At 43.3% G+C, this 21424-nt stretch overlaps 1 protein-coding gene and 1 long non-coding RNA gene across 4 annotated transcripts in view; one reads left to right on the top strand and one right to left on the bottom strand.

Annotated features, from left to right (window-relative positions):
- Positions 1-13499, bottom strand: part of LOC130283891 (uncharacterized) — an 89529-nt gene extending 76030 nt beyond the window's left edge. Inside the window, exons 1-2 of the long non-coding RNA XR_008846875.1 lie at positions 13352-13499; positions 13093-13187 (exon numbers count right to left, since the gene is read on the bottom strand). This is a non-coding gene — a long non-coding RNA (uncharacterized LOC130283891). The remainder of the gene's footprint in view (positions 1-13092; positions 13188-13351) is intronic.
- A 266-nt stretch (positions 13500-13765) lies between these two features.
- PIWIL1 (piwi like RNA-mediated gene silencing 1) overlaps positions 13766-21424 on the top strand; it is a 394474-nt gene continuing 386815 nt past the window's right edge. The window contains exon 1 of one of the 3 annotated variants that reach the window (XM_056533540.1): positions 13766-13913. The gene's annotated coding sequence lies outside the window, so the exon portion shown is untranslated. Of the gene's footprint in view, positions 13914-13937; positions 14015-21424 lie in introns of those variants that run through there. The other 2 variants (XM_056533559.1, XM_056533548.1) reach the window with 2 other exon arrangements.

The following is a 21424-nucleotide window of genomic DNA, read 5'->3' as shown; positions in this document are numbered from 1 at the left end:
CTGCGATCGCCGACATGGGGGGTCATGATGAACCCCCTGGGCGATATGCCGAGATGCCTGCTGAACGATTTCCATACGCCCTGTGTCCTGAAGAGGTTAAGGACCCGGCCATTTTTTGCACATCTGACCATTGTCACTTTAATCATTAATAATTCTGGGATGCTTTTACTTTTCATTCTGATTCCGAGAATGCTCTTTCGTGACATATTCTATTTTATGGTAGTGGTAACATTTTGTCGATACTTGCAACATTTCTTGGGGAAAAATTCCAAAATATGATGAAAAATTAGAAAATTTTTAATTTTTTTTTTACTTTGAAACTCTCTGCTTATAAGGAAAATGGACATCCCAAATAAATTATATATTGATTCACATATGCAATATGTCTACTTTATATTTGCATCATAAATTTGACATATTTTTACTTTTGGAAGACATCAGAAGGCTTCAAAGTTCAGCAGCAATTTTCAAAATCTGAATTTTTCAGGCACCAGTTCAATTTTGACTTGGATTTGAAGGGCCTTCATATTAGAAATACCCCATAAATGAACCCATTATAAAAACTGTCCCCCTCAAAGTATTCAAAATTACATTCAGTAAGTGTGTTAACCCTTAGGTGTTTCACAGGAATAGCAGCAAAGGGAAGGAGAAAATTCAAAATCTTCATTTTTCATTGCATGTTCTTGTAGACCCAGTTTTTAAATTTTTGCACGGGGTAATAGGAGAAAAAGCCCCCAAAAATGTGTAACCCAATTTCTCTCGAGTAAGGAAATACTTCATATGTGTATGTCAAGTGTTCGGCGGGCGCAGTAGAGCGCTCAGAAGGGAAGGAGCAACAATGGGATTTTGGAGAGTGAATTTTGCTGAAATGGTTTTTGAGGGGCATGTCGCATTTAGGAAACCCCTATGGTGCCTGAACAGCAGAAACCCCCACATGGCATACCATTTTGGAAACTACACCCCTCAAGGCACGTAACAAGGGGTCTAGTGAGCCTTAACACCCCACAGGTGTTTGACGACTTTTCCTTAAAGTCGGATGTGTAAATGAAAAAAAGTTTTTTTGCACTAAAGTGTTTTTTCCCCCCCAAATGTACCATTTTTACAAAGGGTAATGGGAGAAAATGCCCCCCAAAATTTGTAACCCCATCTCTTCTGAGTATGGAAATTAGGGATCGACCGATTATCGGTATGGACAATATTATCGGCCGATAATCACGATTTTGGGCATTATCGGTATCGGCAATTACCTTGCTGATAAGCCGATAATGCCCCGCTCCCCGCACCGCCCCCACTGCACCACGACCGCCCCCCAACCCACCGCACCGCGTCGCACCCCCCACCGTGATGCTGAGCGGTATAACGATATGGATTTTTGCCCATAACGCTATACCGGTCGGACCCCTCCCCCACCCTCCGAGTCAATAAAAAAATTAAACTTACCCGTAATGGGGGTGGTCCGGGCCATCCATCCTTCCTTCCTGTAGTGTCCGGGGCCGTTCCGGGTGAAGAGTGAACCGGTCCGGGCTGTCCTTCTTCTCCGGCGGTCATCTTCTCCACTCAGGGGAGGCTCCGGCCTAGTACACTGCATAGACGCCGCTACGCCGTGACGTCAGGTGCGTCGCTGCGCACGGGCGTCACTGCGCAGCGGCGTCTATGCAGCGTACTAGGCCGGAGCCTGCCCGGAGTGGAGAAGATGACCGCCGGAGAAGAAGGACAGCCCGGACCGGTTCACCCTCCACCCGGAACGCCCCCGGACACTACAGGAAGGAAGAATGGATGGCCCGGACCAACCTGACAGGTAGGGGGAGAGAAGCGGGTGGCGGCGGCGGCCTATGGCCCCGCAAAAGCCACTGCAGATCATTGATTTAAAGCGCCCGCTTTAAATCAATGATCTGCAGCGGTGTCGCAGGGGGTTAAATAGCCGATAACTTATACCGGAATATCGGTATAAGTTATCGGCTATCGGCCCTAACCTGCACCGATTATCGGTATCGGTATCGGTCCTAAAAAAACGATATCAGTCGATCCCTAATGGAAATACCCCATGTTAGGACGTAAAATGCTCTGCAGGTGAACAATCCTCAGAAGAGAAGGAGTCACATTTGGCTTTTGGAAAGCAAATTTTGCTGAAATGGTTTTTGGGGGGCATGTCGCATTTTGGAAGCCCCTATGGTGCCAGAAGAGCAAAAAAAAACACGGCATACTATTTTGGAAACTACACCCATCAAGGAATGTAACAAGGGGTACAGTGAGCCTTAACACGGCTTTAAAAGTAGTATAAGGTGGTTGCCATAGGTGATGGGTATAAGACCAAGGCTATACGCGTTTCAAGATGACTGTCTTATTCTTCAGTAGCCATAGATAATTAATATGATTCTACATATCTATATATATATATATATATATATATATAGGCAAAAAAATGCAGCTGCAGCACACCAGGGTATCCAAAAATGAAATAATTTGTTTAATTCCAGCTTAAACATAAGACAACGCTTTTGTGGTCTCACACCACCTTTCTCAAGTCTGTGAAAGGTAATAATATTCATTATCTATGGCTACTGAAGAATAAGACAATCGTATTGAAATGCGTATAGCCTTATACTACTTTTAAAGCCCACCTCGGCTTTGGCAGCGCTGCAGACCCCTTATTCTGAGACCTCTGTGGACCGCACGCACGATCCTCGCTCCTCAGGAAACGAGGACGCCAGTGTCAGCGATCACCTCTTCATCCACGATACTCCACTTGTGGCCGGACGCTATCCCGTGCCAACCTGTCTCTGTCGGACCAATCCAATCCACTTTACAGGGATCACCATCGATCACAAAGGCCGGCCACCACGCCGTGCCAGCACCGACAGAAACCCTCACCGCGAGACTGCTACTCCTGAGGATGCCGGCTGCACTTCGCCAGTAAGTGATACCACTCAAATCGGCATACAGGTACTAACTAATATTATCAAACCTACATTTTCTGCATATTGCTCCCTGAACTGCTCCATTATATCATTTCATGAACTGCATTACCGGACCACTTTATTTCTGAACTATATTACCGGACCATTTTATTTTTTTACATTTCCACAAATTTTTTTTGCCTTATTTTAGGTGGTTGCTTTATAAATGACTTTTTAACATTACATCTATTTTAATATTAATATCTTATTGACATCTGGTACAAGGGCCCTGCCCAGATGTAAGTTATTATCTTGTGAATAAATGTTATATTGTATTACTTTACTGCATTATCCTTGATTCAGGTATTTTATTATCATTATATTTTACTTTCATTTACCATCATTATTTATTCAATATCTATTTTATGACATTTAACTTATTGATTTTACATTTATTTGGTTCCACATCACCTTTTGCTTTCTCATTTTATCTCCTTTTTATCTCTTTATTTCACTATCCTTGAGGACTGGTTTTATATCATTTATTATATATACCTATTCAAGTCTATAAATAGCCAGAAGTTTTTATCCCTGACATGCCTCGCGCCTTTGAAAAAGTCAGGTTCTGGCAAAACGTTAGGAGGGAGGAGAGACGTTTTTAGCATTGACACTGTGTCATTGTTTCAAGATCCAAATAGCTTGCTGGTTTATACTAGTCTGTGAGAGAGACAGCATTTAATTGTAATCCAGCATCCTATTAAAAAGGAGTCTGTGTTACAGAAAATAAGAAATACTATTGCCTGAACTTTATTGAACACAGGAGTCGTAATTTTAATACACCACTGCCATCTAGTGGCCACTAATCACTATATCACTATATTATTTTAATTTTAGAAATAAAGGTTAAGTTTTAACCCCTTGGGAAGGGAGCCCATTATGACCATAAGGACGGGAACATTTTTTTCAAATTTGACCTCTATCACTTTATGTATTAACTCCTTAAGGACTGAGCATTTTTCCACTTTCGATTTTTCCTCCTTAATTTTAAAAAAATCATAACCCTTTAAATTTTGCACCTAAAAATCCATATGATGGCTTATTTTTGTGCCACCAATTCTACTTTGTAATGACATCAGTCATTTTACCCAAAAATAATAACGAAACGGAAAAAAAATCATTGTGCGACAAAATTGAAGAAAAAACAACATTTTGTAACTTTTTGGGGGTTCCGTTTCTACGCAGTACAATGACACCTTATCTTTATTCTGTAGGTCCATACAATTAAAATGATACCATATAATTAAAATGATAGATTTAATTTTGTCGTACTTCTGGAAAAAATCATAACTACATGCAGGAAAATGTATACGTTTAAAATTGTCTTTTTCTGACCCCTATTACTTTTTTCTTTTTCTGCGTACGGGGCGGTATGAGGGCTCATTTTTTGCATGATCTGAAGTTTTTAACGGTACCATTTTTGTATTGATCGGACTTTTTGATCGCTTTTTATTCATTTTTTCATTATATAAAAAGTGACCAAAAAATACACTATTTTAGACTTTGGAAATTATTTGCGCGTATGCCATTGACCTTGCGGTTTAACTAACAATATATTTTTATAATTTGGACATTTCCACATGCGGCGATACCACATATGCTTATTCTTATTTACACCGTTTTTTGTTTTAAATGGGAAAAGGGGGGTGATTCAAACTTTTATTAGGCAAGTGGTTAAAGGATTTTTATTCACATTTTTTTTTCACTTTTTCTTTGCAGTGTTATAGCTCTGCAACAGCTGGAGGTACACAACTACAACTCCCAGCATGCAGAGAATGCTGTTTAGGCATGCTGGGAGTTGCAGTTTTGCAACATCTGGAGAGCTATAGTTTAGAGACCACTGCACAGTGGTCTCCAAACTGTGGACCTCCAGATGTTGCAAAACTACAACTCCCAGCATGCCCAGACAGCAAACTGCTGTGTGGGCATGCTGGGAGTTGTAGTTTTGCAAGATCTGGAGGTGCACAGTATAGAGATCACTGTGCAGTGGTCTCAAACTGTAGACCTCCAGCTGTTGCAAAACTGCAACTCCCAGCATGCCTAAACAGCTCTCTGGGCATGCTGGGAGTTGTAGTTTAGCAACATCTGGAGGGTTACAGTTTAGAGACCACTCTATAGTGGTCTCAGACTGTAGCCCTTTAGATGTTGCTAAGTAACTTTCCGTCGGATCCAGGGAGCTGCGTCGCCGTCCTCTTCTTCCGCCGATCGTCGCCCGCTGCCGCCGCTGATCATCGCCCGCTGCCGTCGCTGCTGGGTAAGTGGATCTTTGGCGCCGGTCCCTGTCGGTTTCCCCATCCTGCCCGCCTATTGTGGTTGGGCAGAACAGGGAAACCGAAAGTAAACCCCTCTGCCCCCGATCTGCACCTCTGCCACCTCACTCCTATCGCTAGAGGGGGATCGTGGGTGTCTAGGACATCTGCGATCCCCTTTATTTTCCGGGTCACCGGGTCACTATAGACCCGTATGACCCGGAATAGCCGGAAATCGCAAGTGTGAATTCTGACCCCCCCCCCCCCCCCGGGCATTTGCGCGGGGTGCCTGCTGATAGATATCAGCAGTCACCCCGGCAGGCGGGGACCGAAATTCCCACGGGCGTACAGGTACGCCCTTGGTCCTTAAGTACCAGGGAGCAAAGGCGTACCTGTACGCCCTTGGTCCTTAAGGGGTTAAGGCACTGAGCAGTCATTCGGCGATCGGACAGTGAGGAGGAAGTTAGGGGACCCTCCTTTGTGATGTTCGGGATGCCGTGATTTCGCAGCGGCGATTCTGAACAGCCCCCTGAGCTAACCGACAATGTTTTAGTTTCACTTTAGACACGGCGATCAACTTTGAAAGCAGCGTCTAAAGGATTAATAGCGCGTGGCACCACGATCAGTGCCTATCTACCTCTTGATAACGCTGCTGAGGCAGTGAAACATGTCGAGGGGGGCCATGTTAAGTTTTTAACTTTGAGCTCCATTGTCCTACAATAGCGCTGAATGCAGGTGATCTGCAGGCACCTCTTCTCCGCTCCAGTGTTCATTCAATCCATAGACCAGTTGGTCCAATTTATATGCATATAGAATCTAACAAGTAGGACGATATGGTGCTCTATATTTTTAAAACACCATTAAGTGCGACCCGATTTCAATAAAGATTGCACTTTTAAATTCACATTTTCTTGATATATGGGAAATAAAGGGTTTTTTTTGGGCTACCCTGTTTGGTAGTCTATGAGTTAGTGCACCACGATCAGTGACGCAAGCTATTAGCCCAGGGTCCCGGCCGTTGTTAGAGGCTGGGCCCGACCTGTGGCCCTGCGTTATAAAACGGGAGCGGACTCAGGGCGTACAGGTATGCCCTAAGTCCTTAAGAAGTTAATGCTTTTACTTATAAATTTGATTCCGAGATAGCCTTTTGTGACATATTATACTTTATGTTAGTGGTAAATTTTCGTCGATACTTGCATCATTTCTTTTTTGACAAATTCCAAAATTTCAGGAAAAATTTGAGAATGTTGTATTTTTCTAACTTTGAAGCTCTCTGCTTGTGAGGAAAATGGACATGTCAAATAAATTATATATTGAATCACATATACAATATGTCTACTTTATGTTGGTTTTTACTTTTTGAAGACATCAAAGGGCTTCAAAGTATAGCAGCAATTTTCCAATTTTTCACAAAAATTTCTAAATCAGAATTTTTCAGGGACCAGTTCAGTTTTGATATGAATTTGAAGGTCTTTATATTAGAAATCCCCTATAATGGACCCCATTATGAAAACTGCACAATTAAAGTATTCAAAATGACATTCAAAAAGTTTGGTAACCCTTTAGGTGTTTCACAGGAATAGCAGCAAAATGGAGGAGAAAAATCAAAATCTCAATTTTTTACACTATGTTATTGTAGCCGCATTTTTTTTTTTTCATTTTTACAAGGGGTAAAAGGTAAAAAGGTACGGATCGACCGATATCGATTTTTTTAGGGCCAATAATCTATGACCTTTCAGGCCAATAACTTATACCGATATTCCGGTGTCAGTTATCGGCTATTTCCCACCGTGGGTGCTTTAAATCAATGAACTGCAGCGGCTTTTGCAGGGCCAGAGACCGCCGCCGCCCGCTTCTCCCCCCCTGCCTGTCCTGGGGTCCTCCCTAGTCCAACCACCACCGCCGCTGCCCCATTGCCTCCCCCATACCTGGTTTTATAATTACCTGTTCCCGGGGCCTGGGGTCCGCGCTACTTCTGGCTCCGGAGGCGTCCAGAGCTGTCACTGTGCGCACTGACGGTGACGTCGCGTTGAGAACGTCACTCGTCATTGCGCTGCGCAGTGCAGCGTGCAGGACGCCACAGGACGTCGCAGGAGCCAGAAGTAGCATGGACTCTGGGCCCCGGGAACAGGTAATTATAAAACCGGGGATGGGGGAGGCAATGGGGAGGCAGTGGTGGTCTCTGGCCGGGGAGGTGGGGCGTTGCATTATCGGCATATCGGCAAGGTAATTGCCGATACTGATAATGTCCAAAATCGTGAATATCAGCCGGTAATATTGGCCAAACCGATAATCGGTCGATCCCTATAAAAAGGCCCCCCAAAACTTGTAATTTATTTTCTCTCGAGTAAGGAAATAGCTCATATGTGGATGTAAAGTGCTCTGTGGGTGCACTAGAGGGCTCAGAAAGGAAGGAGCGACAATGGCATTTTGGAGAGCAAATTTTGCTGAAATGGTTTTTGGAGGCATGCCGCATTTAGGAAGGCCCCATGATGGCAGAACAGTAAAAAAAAAAAAAACACATGGCACACTATTTTGGAAACTACACCCCTCAAGGAATGTAACTAGGGGTAAAGTGAGCCTTAACACCCCACAGGTGATTGACAAACTTTCGTTACAGTGGGAAGTAAAAAAAAAAAACATTTTCAATAAAATGCTGGTGTTACCCCAAATTTTTCATTTTCACAAGGGATAATAGGAGAAAAAGCCCCCAAAAATTTTTAACCCCATTTCTTCTGAGTATGGAAATACATCATATGTGGATATAAATTGCTCTGCGGGTGAACTACAATATTCAGAAGAGAAGGAGCCATGGTTGGAATGGAAGTCGGGGGCCATGTGCGTTTACAAAGCCCCCATGGTGCCAGAACAGTGGACCCCCCCATATGTGACCCCATTTTGGAAACTACACCTCTCACAGAATGTAATAAGGGGTGCAGTGAGCATTTACATCCCACTGGCATTTGACAGATCTTTGAAATAGTGGGCTGTGCAAATGAAAAATTACATTTTTCACTTTTACGGACGACTGTTCAAAAAAATTTATCAGACACCTGTGGGGTGTAAATGCTCACTGCATCCCTAGTTTCTAAAATGGGGTCACATGTGGGGGGTCCACTGTTCTGGCACCATGGGGGCTTTGTAAACACTCATGGCCTTCAATTCCAGCCTAATTCTCTCTTCAAAAGCCCAATGGCGCTCCTTCTCTTCTGAGCCCTGTAGTGTGCCCGCAGAGCACTTTACATCCACATATGGGGTATTTCCTTACTCAGAAGAAATGGTGTTACAAATTTTGGGAGGCTTTTTTCCTATTACCCCTTGTGGAAATGAAAAATTTGGGGTAACACCAGCATTTCAAGGGAAAAAAATTGAAATTTTCACATCCAACTTTTACGAAAATTTGTCAAAGACCTGTGGGTGTTAAGGCTCACTATACCCCTTGTTACATCCCTTGAGGGGTGTGGTTTCCAAAATGGGTTCACATGTGGGTGTTTTTTTTTTTGCGTTTATGTCAGAACTGCTGAACTGTAATCAGCCACTTCTGTTCAAATCACCAATTTAGACCTCAAATGTACATTGCCATCTCACTCCTGAGCCCTGTTGTGCGTCTGCAGAGCATTATACATCCACATATGGGGTATTTCAGTACTTGGAAGAAATTGTGTTACAAATTTTGAGGGTCTGTTTTTCCTTTTACCTCTTGTTAAAATGAAAAGTATGGGGGCAACACCAGCATGTTAGTGTAATTTTTCATTTCACTAACATGCTGGTGTAGCCCCTAACTTTTCCTTTTCATAAGGGGTAAAAGGAGGAAAATCCCCCAAAATTTGTAACATGATTTCTCCTGAGTACAGAAATACCTCATATCTGGCACTAAACTGTTGCCTTGAAATACAACAGGGCTCTGAAGTGAGAGAGCACCATGCGCATTTCAGGCCTAAATTAGGAATTTGCAATAGGGGCGGGCCCAGATACAAGGATGGCGCTTGTCTCTACCAAAACCCTACGGCAGTGTTTCCCAAACAAGGTGCCTCCAGCAACAGCTGGAGGCTCCGTTTAGGAAACACTGCCGTATGAGACGTTTTTCATTTTTATTGAGGGGGGATGGGGTGGGGGGACGAGGGTGATGTGTAAGGGTGTGTAGTGTTTTACTTTTTATTTTGTATTGTGTAGTATTTTTAGGGTACATTCACACAGGCGGGGGTTCACAGTGAGTTTTCCGCTGGGGGTTTGAGCTGCGGTGGAAAATTTGCTGCAGCTCAAACTTGTTAAAGGAAACTAACTGTAAACCCCCACCCGTGTGAATGTACCTGTACAAACCTTCAGTTGTTGCATAACTACAACTCCTAGCATGCCTTTCGGCTGTCAGTGCATGCTGGGAGTTGTAGTTTTGCAACAGCTGTTGGCACATTGGTAGGGAACCACTGAGTTAGGAAGCAGACTCTAGCTCAGTGTTTCCCAACCAGTGTGCCTACAGCTGTTGCAAAACTACAACTCCCAGCATGCACTGACAGCCGAAAGGCATGCTAGGAGTTGTAGTTATGCAACAACTGAGGAAGAAAAGTTTGGAGACCGCTAAGTAGTGGTCTCCAAACTGTAGCCCTCCCGATGTTGCAAAACTACAACTCCAAGCATATCCAGACTGTCCAGGCATGCTGGGAGTTGTAGTTCTGCAACATCATAAGTGCCTGATATTGCAGAACTACACCGCCCAGCATCCCTGACTGATAGGGCAAGCTGGGAATAATAGTTTTGCAACATCTGGAGACCACCGTATAGTGGTCTCCAAACTGTGCCACTTCAGATGTTGCAAAACTACAACTCCCAGCATGCCCAGACAGTCAGGGCATGCTGAAAGTTGTAGTTTTGCAACATCTGAAGTGGCAAAGTTTGGAGACCACTATACGGTGGTCTCCAAACTGTGGTCCTTTCAGCATGCACTGACTGTCTGGACATGCTGGGAGTTGTAGTTTTTCAACCTTTAGGGTATGCTCACACTACGGAATTCCCGCAGAATTCCACGGGCAGAATTCCGCAGTGTGAACTTAACCCCTTAACGACGCAGGACGTATATTTACGTCCTGCGCCGGCTCCCGCGATATGAAGCGGGATCGCGCCGCGATCCCGCATCATATCGCGTCGGTCCCGGCGGTAATCAACGGCCGGGACCCGCGGCTAATACCACACATCGCCGATCGCGGCGATGTGCGGTATTAACCCTTTAGAAGCGGCGGTCAAAGCTGACCGCCGCTTCTAAAGTGAAAGTGAAAGTGACCCGGCTGCTCAGTCGGGCTGTTCGGGACCGCCGCGGTGAAATCGCGGCGTCCCGAACAGCTGATCGGACACCGGGAGGGCTCTTACCTGCCTCCCCGGTGTCCGATCGACGAATGACTGCTCCGTGCCTGAGATCCAGGCAGGAGCAGTCAAGCGCCGATAATGCTGATCACAGGCGTGTTAATGCACGCCAGTGATCAGCATTAGAGATCAGTGTGTGCAGTGTTATAGGTCCCTATGGGACCTATAACACTGCAAAAAAAATGTAAAAAAAAAGTGTTAATAAAGGTCATTTAACCCCTTCCCTAATAAAAGTTTGAATCACCCCCCTTTTCCCATAAAAAAAATAAAACAGTGTAAAAAAAATAAAAAATAAACATATGTGGTATCGCCGCGTGCGTAAATGTCCGAACTATAAAAATATATCATTAATTAAGCCGTACGGTCAATGGCGTACGCGCAAAAAAATTCCAAAGTCCAAAAAAGCGTATTTTGGTCACTTTTTATATCATTAAAAAATGAATAAAAAGTGATCAAAAAGTCCGATCAAAACAAAAATCATACCGATAAAAACTTCAGATCACGGCGCAAAAAATGAGTCCTCATACCACCCCATACGTGGAAAAATAAAAAAGTTATAGGGGTCAGAAGATGACATTTTTAAACGTATAAATTTTCCTGCATGTAGTTATGATTTTTTCCAGAAGTGCGACAAAATCAAACCTATATAAGTAGGGTATCATTTTAACCGTATGGACCTACAGAATAATGATAAGGTGTAATTTTTACCGAAATATGCACTGCGTAGAAACGAAAGCCCCCAAAAGTTACAAAATGGCGTTTTTTTTTCGATTTTGTCGCACAATGATTTTTTTTTCCGTTTCGCCGTGCATTTTTGGGTAAAATGACTAATGTCACTGCAAAGTAGAATTGGCGACGCAAAAAATAAGCCATAATATGGATTTTTAGGTGGAAAATTGAAAGGGTTATGATTTTTAAAAGGTAAGGAGGAAAAAACGAAAGTGCAAAAACGGAAAAACCCTGAGTCCTTAAGGGGTTAAAGGGGTACTCCGGTGAAAACCTTTTTTTCTTTTAAATCAACTGGTGGCAGAAAGTTAAACATATTTGTAAATTACTTCTATTAAAAATTCTTAATCCTTCCTGTACTTATTAGCTGCTCAATACTACAGAGGAAATTCTTTTCATTTTGGAATGCTCTCTGATGACATCACAAGCACAGTTCTCTCTGCTGACGTTATTATAATAATAAAAACGCTTTATTTATTGTTGTCCTTACTGGGATCTGCTATGCATGGTTGCTAAAATGGACAGAGATGTCAGCAGAGAGCACTGTGCTCGTGATGTCATCAGTGTTCCAAAAAGAAAGGAATTTCCTCTGTAGCATTCAGCAGCTAATAAGTACTGGAAGGATTAAGATTTTTAAATAGAAGTAATTTACAAATATGTTTAACTTTCTGCGACCAGTTGCTTTAAAAGAAAAAAGGTTTTCACTGGAGTACCCCTTTAACATTAGTGTGAATGGGTCTCCGCGTGATTCGTTCACACTCCGAAATTTCAGTGGCGGACAATTCCACCGCTGAAATTGTTCCGCGCAAAGAAAAAACATGTTCATTCTTTGCGCGTCCGCCAGACGGAAGATTCCACAGTGTGATCGCACCCTTAGAAGGCCACAGTGAAGATCACTTACCAGCAATCTTCACTGCAGCCTCCTCCACCACTGCACTTTCCAGCCTGCCTCTTCCTGCTGTCGCCCGATGTCTCTGCCGCCGCCGCTGCTCTGGTAAGCTGGTCATGCTCCCCCCCCCCCCCCCGCTCTTCCTAGACTTCAAATGGTGGGCAGAGCGGGGGAAATGAACTTTAACCCCCCGCCCCCAACTGCCATTGGTTGGTCAGTTTTGACCGAACAATGGCAGGGGATAGGAGGAGGTGGCACCCCTGACAGCTCGCTTCTATCCTTTAGGATTTTTCTGGTTGCTAATATGTTTATTCCTTGTTCTGCACAAAGGAGGCAGACTACTCCAGTATGAACAACGCTTTCTCCCGGATGCTCTCGCTTATATCACCACCCCGTCATCAACATTCATTACCGTTTCAATCTCCCTGCAAGATGGGGCGATAGAAAACGTTGCTCATACAGCAGCTGCCTACCTCCATTGAACAGAACATGGAATTAAATGGGTTGTCCCACCCCAATAGTTCTGGGTTTTCTGTCTTCTCCAGGCTTTTTGCTGCTATTGTCAAAAAAGCCAAAAGTAGCCAAAGTGGGGAGGTAATGCGATTTGTGTAACGTCCAATGGCTATAATGGGAGATGTGCAAATGACGTAGCCCCGTTTGCGTAACACCAATTAAAATCTATTGGAGTTACGCAAATTGCATAATTTTCCTGCTTTGGCTGCTTTTTCCGGCTACTGCAAACAGGTTGGAAGAGACGGAAAACAGGTGTGACAACCTCTTTAACATGTTAGCAACAAAATGATTTTCTCTGGAATGCTCACTGGAAGAAGAGTTAGAAACAGGATCACCAGTATATTCAGGTTAGTGCAGGTGACACTGCTGTCATAAAAGGAGTTCTGATGGACAGGAACACGTATACCCTTTCCGCAATCTCCTGCACAGCACCCTGACTCTCTCCGGGAACAGTGTTGACTCCCGCGCGAAGCGGCGGCCGGCTTCCCCCTTCATGTATCTCTGTGGGAGACACAATTTGAAGAAAATGTTGCATGAAGAATCTCAGTTTTACATGAACAGTGAATGCAGCAATAATGCAGTGCAAAACTCATCTTTTCAGTGTTTCCATACTTGGTTTGCAGTAATTGACTGTAATTGCTATGTGCAGTCATAACATTATGCACCTGTACATTTATCTTTGGTTTTAGAAGTGATGATCAATTTTGTTTCTCAGCCCTACATTCTAGTCACAAATGCACAAATTTGGTTTCACATGTTCTTGCATATACCACACTACTCGGACTCCATTGCTTGGATAGAACCACAGCTCATAGCAACACCTAACCTCCAGCCACCAATATCAGAAAAGCGCGCGACAATTGCTGGTATCCTATTGGTTACTGTAGTTGGCGGTCTTCTGTGGGGAAGGCTAGTACTGAATGTCTGTGGTTCCTCCGCGCATTAAAAAAAAGTTCCTATCAAGATGCTGTACGAAATCACTTCAAGAAAAACACATATATGTTTATTAATTCATAGTCAAGCTAAGCATTTTTTATTAATTCTTCAAATTTACCGCAGGCTTTCTGTAAGCTGCCGGTAATGTTTTTAGCGCGGAAGGATCTGCAGGAAGCCTTTCCTATTTAAACTAGTTCCGTAGACTGCGCAGTCGTTCAGCGGAGCCGGGTATTGGCGCTAGGGTGGTGTCGCGCTGTGCCATTGAACAAGAAGGCGGTAACTGGGAGTAAGGTGACGTAAAACACTACAGAATTGCTACCACATGACATATGGGTAGTTGAAGACGCGCTGTTATCTACATATTGTGAGAAAACCTTACTAGAGTGATTAAGGCATGTTAACAAATGGGCTTAGTCGTGTTCCCTGGTGGTGATGGGTTTGTAATCGCTATTCTCTAATACTTTTTTTTATAGGTGCATGTCTATATTAACGTGGTCCGTCCAGTTTTGGGGCTCTTGTGTAGAGGCGCTGTATACGTACATGGGTGCTCAGTGCACCAGGCCATTGGCTGCAGGAGGTGACTGGTTGGAGTAGGGTTTAAAAGAGAAGCTCCAAAGGGGGAACGTTCTAGAACATAAATTTATCAAAACCTGCGTAGAGAAGGAGTGATGTAGTTGCCCATAGAAACTAATCAGAATGCTTCTTGTAAAAAAGGCCTCTGGAAAACAAAAGTTGTCTGGTTGCTATAGAAATCTGCACTGCTCTTCCTCTACTCAGGTTTTGATAAATCTCCCTTTAGCTATGGACCTCCAGCTGTTGCAAAACTACACCTCCCAGCATGCTGGGAGTTGTAGTTTTGCAACAGCTGGAGGTCCTCAGTTTGGAGACTACAGTACTAATAGTTACTGTTTGTTATATAAGATGTGATCTGGTGAATTTAGGAGAAGCGGACTGCATTATAGCTCTCTAGCACTGCATTGCAAGTTGGCCTGTGGTTCCTGTGCCTGGAATCTACATACTCTTCCCACCTCAGTGCAGCTGCCAGGAATGTCCAGGTACTCATCACATTTTTTGCTCAATTTTGTTCCAGAAAAAGCTACTGATGCCATACATTGAAGTCTTGCCTAACATAACTAAGATTGCTTTATTGACCTTTATCCCTTTTAGCACCAGCCTATTTTAGATGTTGACGAAGCATTTTTTCATCATTCCATTACAAAAGTCAGAACTTTTTGATTTTGAAGACTGGCACTTAATTTGCCAGTCTTATTAAAACTTCATTTGCCAGTCTTATTAAAAATCATGGAAGGCAGGTTCACAGTAAGGAATCGGCAGGTTCTTAACCCCTTAACGACCATGGACGTGTATACATGTCCAATGGCCGTTACCGAGGTATGACGTGGGCTCCCGACTCGAGCCCGGCCGAGCTGGGGGCCGGCGTTAATAGCCGACATGCGGCGATCGCCGCGGCCGGCTATTAACCCTTTAGATCAAAGCTGACAGCGGCGTCTAAAGGTGCCTGAATCCAGTCCCTGGTTGTCCAGTGGGGTGGATCGCTCCCCCACAGCGCGATCGCGGGGGAGCGATCCACTACTGAGGTAGCCTGAGGGCTTACCTCTCCTCCTGTGTTTTCTGCATGTAGTTATGATTTTTTCCAGAAGTACAACAAAATCAAACCTATATAAGTAGGGTATCATTTTAACCGTATGGACCTACAGAATAAAGAGAAGGTGTCATTTTTACCGAAAAATGTACTGCGTAGAAACGGAAGCCCCCAAAAGTTACAAAATGGCTTTTTTTTTTCAATTTTGTCGCACAATGATTTTTTTCCTGTTTTGCCGTAGATTTTTGGGTAAAATGACTGAGCTCACTGCAAAGTAGAATTGGTGGTGCAAAAAATAAGCCCTCATATGGATTTTTAGGTGCAAAATTGAAAGGGTTATGATTTTTAAAAGGTGAGGAGGAAAAAATGAAAGTGGAAAAACCCGTGGTCCTTAAGGGGTTTAAGAGTACCTGTCACCAAATAAATCATTTAACCCCTTAAGGACGGCGGGCGTATGCATACGCCCCCGTTTTAAAGTCCTTTAGAACTGAGGGCGTATGGAGACCCAGGAAAAAGGGTGAATGGGGCTGTCCGAGATAGCCCCATTCACCCCTATCCAGCAGGAGTGAGGATGCACGGGTGCCGCCTCATGATCACGTGATTGATTGGTAGGAGCGACCGATCAATCATGGACCTGCTGGGCGGTGATCGGAGTGGAGATCTGCGCCGGCAGGGGTCTCCTACCTTGCCCATATCCAGCGGGGGTCCCCTCAGGATCGGTGGCGGCGACAGGAGCAGCAGGATCGGCGGCAGCAGCGGTGGCGGTCCCCGCGGAAGGATCCAGCAGGAGGGGAGGTCTGTTCACTTCCTGCTGTTGCTTAGCAACAACTCGCAGCATGCACAGCCAAAGGGCATGCTGGGAGTTGTAGTTTTGCAACAGTTGAAGTTCCAAATACAACTCCCTGCATGCCCTTTGGTAGTCTGTGCCTGCTGGGGGTTGTAGTTTTGCAACAGCTGGAGGCACTTTTTTCTATGAAAAAGTGTGCAGCCAGCTGTTGCATAACTACAACTCCCAGCATGCGCAGACTACCAAAGGGCATGCTGGGACTTGTAGTAGTGTGCCTCAAGCTGTTGCAAAACTACTACTCCCAGCATGCCCTTCAACTGTCAATGCATGCCGATTGTTGCAGTTTTGCAACAGCTGGAGACAGATTGGTTGTGAAACTGAGTTTGTTACCTAACTCAGTATTTTGCAACCAGTGTGCCTCCAGCTGTTGCAAAAATAACTCCAAGCATGCACTGAGAAACTACATGCTGGGAGGTCTAGTTTTGCAACAGCTGGAGGCACACTGTTGCGAAACACTGAGTTAAGTAACAAACTCTGCGTTTTGCAACCAATGTGCCTCCAGCTGTTGCATAACTACAACTCCCAGCATGTATGGTCTGTCAGTGCATGCTGGGAGTTGTAGTTTTGCAACAGCTGGAGGTTTGTCGTATTTCAGGGAAACAGTTTAGGGCCACATATGGGGTATCTCCATACTCGGGAGAAATTGCGTTACAAATTTTGGGCTTTTTCTCCTTTTACCCATTATGAAAAGGTACAGTTGGGGTCTACACTAGCATGTTAGTGTAAAAAAAAATTTTTTTACACTAACATGCTGGTGTTGCCCCATACTTTTAAGGGGCAAAGGAAAAAGACCCCCAAAATTTGTAACACAATTTCTCCTGAGTACAGAACTACCCCATATATGGGCATTAAGTGCTCTGCAAGCGCACAACATGGCTCAGGAGTGAGAGCGTGCCATGGGCATTTGAGGTCTAAATTGATGATTTGCACAGGGGTGGCTTATTTTACAGCAGTTCTAACATAAACGCAAAACAATAAATACCCAGATGTGACCGCATTTTGGAAACTACACCCCTCACGGAATGTAACAAGGGATATAGTGAGCCCTAACACCCCACAGGTGTTTGACAAATTTCTGTTAAAGTTGGATGTGAAAATGAAAAAATTTTTCACTAAAATGCTGGTGTTACCCTACATTTTTCATTTTCACAAGGTAGAACAGGAAAAAAGCCCCCCCAAAATGTGTAGCCCCATTTCTTCTGAGTAAGAACATACCCCATATGTGGATGTAAAGTGCTCTGCAGGCGAACTACAATGCTCAGAAGAGAAGGAGCGCCATTGGGCTTCTGGAGAGAGAATGTGTCTGAATTTGAATGCCATGTGTGTTTACAAAGCCCCCATAATGCTAGAACAGTGGACCCCCCCCCCCCACATGTGACCCCCATTTTGGAAACTACACCCCTCAGGTATTGTAGTGCAGTGAGCATTTACACCTCACAGATGTCTGACAGATTTTTGGAGCAGTGGTCCGTGAAAATGAAAAATAAAATTTTTCATTTGCACAGTCCACTGTTCCAAAGATCTGTCAAACGCCAGTGTTGTGTAAATGTTCACTGCACCCCTTATTAAATTATGTGAGGGGTGTAGTTTCCAAAGAGGGTCACGTGGGGGGGGGGGGGTCCACTGTTCTGGCACCACGGGGGGCTTTGTAAACGCAAATGGCCCCTGACTTCCATTTGAAACAAATTCTCTTGCCATAAGCTCAATGGCGCTCCTTCTCTTCTGAGCATTGCAGTTTGCCAGCAAATCACTTCACATCCATATATGGGATATTTCCAATTTTGGGAGGCTTTTTCTCCAGTTACCCCTTGTGAAAATAAAAAATTTGGGGTAAAACCAGCATTTTAGTGAAAAAAAATAAAATTTTTCATTTTCATGTCCAACTTTGGCAGAAATTTGTCAAGCACCTGTGGGATGTTAAGACCCACTGTACCCCTTGTTACGTTCCTTGAGGGGTGTAGTTTCCAAAATAGTATGCCATGTGTTTTTTGTTTTGCTGTTCGCTTCCTAAATGCGACATGCCCCCCAAAAACCATTTCAGCAAAATTTGCTTTTCAAAAGCCAAACGTGACCTCTTCTGAGCATTATAGTGCGCCCGCAGTGCACTTGACGTCCACACATGGGGTATTTCCATACTCAGAAGACATGGGGTTACAAATTTTGGGGGGCATTTTCTCCTATTACCCCTTGTAAAAAATGTAAAAGTTGGGGGAAAACCAGCATTTTAGTGAAAAAAAAAAATTTAATTTACACATCCAACTTTAACGAAAAGTTGTCAAACACCTGTGGGGTGTTAAGGCTCACTGGACCCCTTGTTATATGCCTTGAGGGGTGTAGTTTCCAAAATGGTATGTCATGTGGGGTTTTCTGCTGTTCTGGCACCATGTGACATGTGACCTACCCCCCAAAAACCATTTCAGCAAAATTCACTCTCCAAAATTCCATTGTCGCTCCTTGAGCCCTCTACTGCGCCCGCCGAAAACTTGACATACACATTTGAGGTATTTCCTTACTCGAGAGAAATTGGGTTACAAATTTTGGTGGGCTTTTTCCCCCTTTTACCCCTTGCAAAAGTTCAAAAACTGGGTCTACAAGAACATGCGAGTGTAAAAAATGAAGATTTTGAATTTTCTCCTTTACCTTGCTGCTATTCCTGTGCTATTCCTGTGAAACACCTAAAGGGTTAACACACTTTCTGAATGTCATTTTGAATACTTGGAGGGGTGCAGTTTTTATAATGGGGTAAATTATGGGGTATTGAAGACCCCTCAAATCCACTTTGAAACTGAACTGGTCCCTGAAAAAATCAGATTTTGAAAATTTTGTGAAAAATTGGAAAATTGCTGCTGAACTTTGAAGCCCTCTGATGTCTTCCAAAAGTAAAAACGTCAACTTTATGATGCCAATATAAAGTAGACATATTTTATTTGTGAATCAATATATAATTTATTTGGAATATTCATTTTCTTTACAAGCAGAGAGTTTCAAAGTTAGAAAAATGCTACATTTTAAAAATTTTCATGAAATTTGGGGATTTTTCACCAAGAAAGGATGCAAGTAACGACGAAAATTTACCACTGTGTTAAAGTAGAATATGTCACGAAAAAACATTCTCGGAATCAAAACAATCGGTAAAAGCATCCCAGAGTTATTAATGCTTAAAGTGACAGTGGTCAGAATTGCAAAAAAAGACTGTCCTTAACCCCTTAAATGGGCACTGTCACCAACTTTATTTTTTGATATGTTGTAGTACTTATGTACTACAACATATCTCTAATATACTTTTATTATTATATTTTTTTTCATTAAAAAGGTTTAATTTACATTTAAAAACCGGCCACTGAAAAAGGACAGATTTTGGAGTGGCAATCAGTCCTTTTTCAGTTAGGCTGCACTCACTCCCTGCCTGTCAATCAGACAGGCGGGAGCGAGCGCATTGGCTCCCCGGCCACTGGCTGGGAGGCCACTCCTCCCGCACATCGCTGCCACCGCCTCGTTGCTGCCGCTGTCCCTGCACGCCCGCTGCCAGACTCTGCAGTAACTGCAAGTGTAATGAGGGAACGGGGGGGGTTACGGGCTAGCAAAAAAATAAAAAAAATAGGATGGTGGGAGCTACCCTTTAAGGACCTAGCCAATTTTCACTGTAGGACCCGGCCATTTTTTGAACATCTGACCACTTTCACTTTAAGCATTAATAACTCTGGGATGCTTTTACCTTTCATTCTGATTCCGAGATTGTTTTTCGTGACATATTCTACTTTATGTTAGTGGTAAAATTTTGTTGATTCTTGCATCATTTCTTAGTGAAAAATTTCAAAATTTCATGAAAAAATGTAAAATTTAGCATTTTTTTTTTACTTTGAAGCTCTCTGCTTATAAGGAAAATTAATATTCCAAATAAATTATATAATGATTCACATATACAACATGTCTACTTTATGATTGCATCATAAAGTTGAAATGTTTTTACTTTTGGAAGACATCAGAGGGCTTCAAATTATAGCAGCATTTTTCAAAATTTTCACAAAATTTTCAAAATCGAAATTTTTCAGGGACCAGTTCTGTTTTGAAGTGGATTTGAAGGGCCTTCTTATTAGAAATACCCCACAAATGACCCCATTATAAAAACTGCACCCCTCAAAGTATTCAAAATGACATTCAAAAGGTTTGTTAACCCTTTGGGTGTTTCACAGGAATAGCAGCAAATTCAAGAGAAAATTCAAAATCTTCATTTTTACACTCGCATGTTCTTGTAGACCCTGTTTTTGAATTTTTACAAGGGGTAAAAGGAGAGAAATCTTCCTAAAATGTGTAACCCAATTTCTCTCGAGTAAGGAAATACCTCATATGTGTATGTCAAGTGTTTGGTGGATGCACTAGAGGGCTCAGATGGGAAGGAGCGACAGTGGGATTTTGGAGAGTGAGTTTTTCTGAAATGGTTTTTGGGGGGCATGTCGCATTTAGGAAGCCCCTATGGTGCCAGGACAGCAAAAAAAAAACACATTGCATACTATTTTGGAAACTACACCCCTCAAGGAACGTAACAAGGGGTATAGTGAGCCTTAGCACCCCACAGGTGTTTGACGACTTTTCGTTAAAGTTGGATGTGTAAATTATTTTTATATTTTTTTCACTAAAATGCTAGTTTTCCCCCAAATTTACAATTATTGCAAGGGGTAAAAAGAGAAAATGCCCCCCAAAATTGGTAACCCCATCTCTTCTGAATATGGAAACACCCCATATGTGGACATCAAGTGCACTGCGGGCGCACTGAAGAGAAGGAGTCACATTTAGCTTTTGCAAAGCAATTTTTCCTGAAATGGTTCTTTGGGGGGCATGTCCCATTTAGGAAGCCCCTATGGTGCCAGGACAGCAAAAAAAAATCCACATGGCATACTATTTTGGAAACTACACCCCTCAAAGAACGTAACAAGGGGTACAGTGAGCCTTAACACCCCACAGGTGTTTGACGACTTTTCGTTAAAAGTTGGATGTGTAAATTATTTTTTCTTTTTTTTTCTCAAAAATGATAGTTTTCCCCCAAATTTTCAATTTTTGCAAGGGGTAATAGGAGAAAATGCCCCCCAAAATGTGTAACCCCATCTCTTCTGACTATGGAAACACCCCATGTGTGGACGTCAAATGCACTGCGGGCGCACTACAATGCTCAGAAGAGAAGGAGTCACATCTGGCTTTTGCAAAGCAATTTTTCCTGAAATGGTTTTTGGGGGGCATGTCCCATTTAGGAAGCCCCTATGGTGCCAGGACAGCAAAAAAAAAAAACACATGGCATACTATTTTGGAAACTACACCCCGCAAGTAACGTAACAAGGGGTACAGTGAGCCTTAACC

The sequence above is a fragment of the Hyla sarda genome, chromosome 1 (assembly GCF_029499605.1).
Source record: "Hyla sarda isolate aHylSar1 chromosome 1, aHylSar1.hap1, whole genome shotgun sequence".
NCBI lineage: Eukaryota > Metazoa > Chordata > Amphibia > Anura > Hylidae > Hyla > Hyla sarda.
Note: the sequence above shows the minus strand (reverse complement) of the source record. Positions and strands in the feature narration are given on the sequence as shown.